Source organism: Cyrtonyx montezumae, unplaced genomic scaffold, assembly GCF_038088225.1.
Source record: "Cyrtonyx montezumae isolate F1298 unplaced genomic scaffold, pur_monq_1.0 scaffold_9, whole genome shotgun sequence".
NCBI classification, from domain to species: domain Eukaryota; kingdom Metazoa; phylum Chordata; class Aves; order Galliformes; family Odontophoridae; genus Cyrtonyx; species Cyrtonyx montezumae.
In genome coordinates this window covers 1,367,906-1,370,654 of record NW_027072100.1, presented here as the reverse complement: position 1 = coordinate 1,370,654, position 2,749 = coordinate 1,367,906, and the positions used below count along the sequence as shown (strand labels likewise).

At 48.5% G+C, this 2,749-nt stretch overlaps 1 non-coding gene across 1 annotated transcript; it reads right to left on the bottom strand.

Annotated features, from left to right (window-relative positions):
* Window positions 1-2,677: 2,677 nt before the first annotated feature.
* Window positions 2,678-2,749, bottom strand: TRNAE-UUC (transfer RNA glutamic acid (anticodon UUC)). Its single transcript has one exon. It is a non-coding gene; the product is annotated as a tRNA-Glu (tRNA).

Genomic DNA, 2,749 nt, shown 5'->3' with positions numbered 1-2,749 from the left:
GCACGGGGGCGCCCAGTACCCGTCGCAGGGGCTCTCGCGAGACACAGAGGCCAACCCCTGCCCCGCGCCCACCACCTCTCGCGAGATACTGCGGCCGGAAACCACCACCCAAACGCTCGCGAGACTCGGTGAGGAGAGGGAGACTGCTATCTCCGTTTGTTCGCGCTCTCGCGAGAGTGCTCGTGCCCGCCACGGGAGGTCAAAGGTGACCCGTAGGGATTTAAACTCAGCGCCGCCATTTTGTTGCTGTAGCTTGCTCCCCCTGGGGGAACTGGAGTGGGTTGTTGTAGTCTTGTGGCCTTCCTTTGTGTCTTGGCCTTGGTTGCTTGTAACGTATCTCTGGGAAGGGCCCTATCTGATCATCTGCAGGGGGGTCTGTTGGGCTGCCTGTGGCCACCCTTGGACCTTGGTGTCACGAACAGTCCCTGCTCACTTGGTAGTCTTCGCAGAGTGTAGTTTGTTTTCTTTTAATTGGATGTGCTTTCTGCTTTCCTGCACCCTGGGGGTGCCTGGTAGCACGTAAAGACTGTCTCTTGTGTAAGATGTAATATTCTTTGGTTATTCAACATGCTGGCCTTGTGCTGGTGGCTGCAGGCTCAGAGCCCTTGACCTTTTCTTAGGCTCTGGTTCAGAGGCACCAATGTGTCTCTTTGAGAGCTTTGTGAAACTAAGAAGGTTAATGACCCAAACATTTGGTAGAAGTATAGGAAGAGATCACCTCAGAAATGAGTTAAGAAGCAGTTGTAGGAGGGAACCTTGCAAAGGCAAGGCATTTGTATAGATCCATCTCCTTATCTTGCAAAGAGTCAAGCAAACTTTGTGAGGGAGGAAGAGGTCTCAAACTACACTTGCACACGTTTTGGCAGGGCAGAGCAAGACCCCCTGAAGCCCCTTCCAACCCATTTCCAGAATACTCTAAATCTTGAACCCCTCTTGCATAGAGGCAGGGCCATACCTTGATCACAATTTTAGAGAGGGGATGATGATTATCTAAGACCCTAGACTCATTTCTGGAATGTTCTGAAGGAGTGCGCTTCCTCTTAGGGAGAAGAGAGCTATGAGCAACACTCAAGGAATGACTCTGACATCGCTGGATCCAAGAGTGGTGACTGCATTTTTTTTTTCTCTCTCTCTCCCCATCCCTCCTTTCAAATTATGTTGTTTACCAGAAGCAGTATGTTCTGTGTATGCCATTAACCATCAGGATCCAAATACCTACCCGAGTTTAATACACCAAACAACTTTACAATAAACGCTTACTGTAAAAGAAAAGTAACATCTTTCTTGAGATCCCAGTCCATCCTTATGCTAAAAGTCCCAGTGTAAGCAACATGTTTTGGCTGGCAGTAGCAAGTGAGAATTGCACTAAGGATATTGTATATAAGGAATGGTTGTAGCAAGCACACAGTCTATGTAAGCTGTGTCCAGCTTAGGAAATCCCTGAGCTGTGTCTGCTGGAGCCTGAGAGCACAGGAAGAAGCCTTACCTTGTTGATGTTCTTTCTTGTCTTGGGTGAAATGGATGATGGTTTGAGATAGTGCTACAGATTGCTTCAGGCTTGTTTATTGTAGGAGAGAGCAACTAGATAGTGTGCTGGGCAGGAAGTTGAAGCTGTCAGTGTTCCTTTGTGTCTGGATCTTCTGATGTAACAATTGACAGTGTCTGTGTCTTCATGGTGTCCATCCCAGCCTTTGGCTAAGGGCTCTGACAGAATTCCCTTGGTTTAAGAGCAGCAGCACCTGACAGTGTCCCCTGCTGTACGCTTCTGCAGGAAGCTTTCCCCAGTTTTGGGATGTCCGTATCCAGCAGCCTTTTGCCTTCCACAGGCCCAGGTACGTTTAAGATTGCTGAGGTGGCCTGGTCTCCTCTTGCAGCTTTTGGCCCAAGCTGCTGCTGACTGCCTCATAGAGTGTGAGCACCTCGGGGGTGAATGGTTTAATGGAAAAAGTACGAGTGTCTTGCTAGATAAACCTGCTTGTCTCAGTAATAGTGCTTGGTTTCCCGTAGGAGACCACAACACGCCACATTTGTATTTACATTTAATTCAGTAACATGCTGTAAGTTTGAGCCCTTCAGTACAGAACACGTAACACTGAGTGGTTTCCTACTGAAGCCAGCAGCAGACAAGTACTGATGCCTGGGGTTGTGGCATTTTTTCTCTTTCTGGAACAATTTACAGAGAAGTAAATTTACAGAGAAGTAATTTTTTTTTCTCTTTCTGGAACAATTTACAGAGAAGTAAAGAACAAAATCTGGAACAATTTACAGAGAAGTTTTAAACAAACTTTGTCTTCTGAAGCGCTATTTTTTTTTTTCCGTACTGAATTGAGATCCTTAAACCAATGGGAGGGCCCATAGGTTTCCAAACCAGAATGTGTTTTATCAGGCTGCAGGGCATGGCGGGGCCGTGCCTGTGCTGGTCCTCGTTTCAGTGAGACATCTCCTATGAAAGCCGCTGGTGGGTGCAGGACGGGCAGCGTGCGGCACTGCTCAGTGGGGCTGACACGGCTCTGAGCAGCAGTACTGTTATGGCTGCCCTGAGGCCCCGGGGGAGTTTCGCTGTAGGAACGCAAGCCGTTCGTTGTACCTCGCTTTGTGGGCGTTAAGAGAGCTTTCGTAGATTTGAAAGCTAAAAACAAATGTGCTCGGACAATCCGAGTACAAAACGTTTTGCGCTTTCCCACACCGGGAGTCGAACCCGGGCCGCCTGGGTGAAAACCAGGAATCCTAACCGCTAGACCATGTGGGA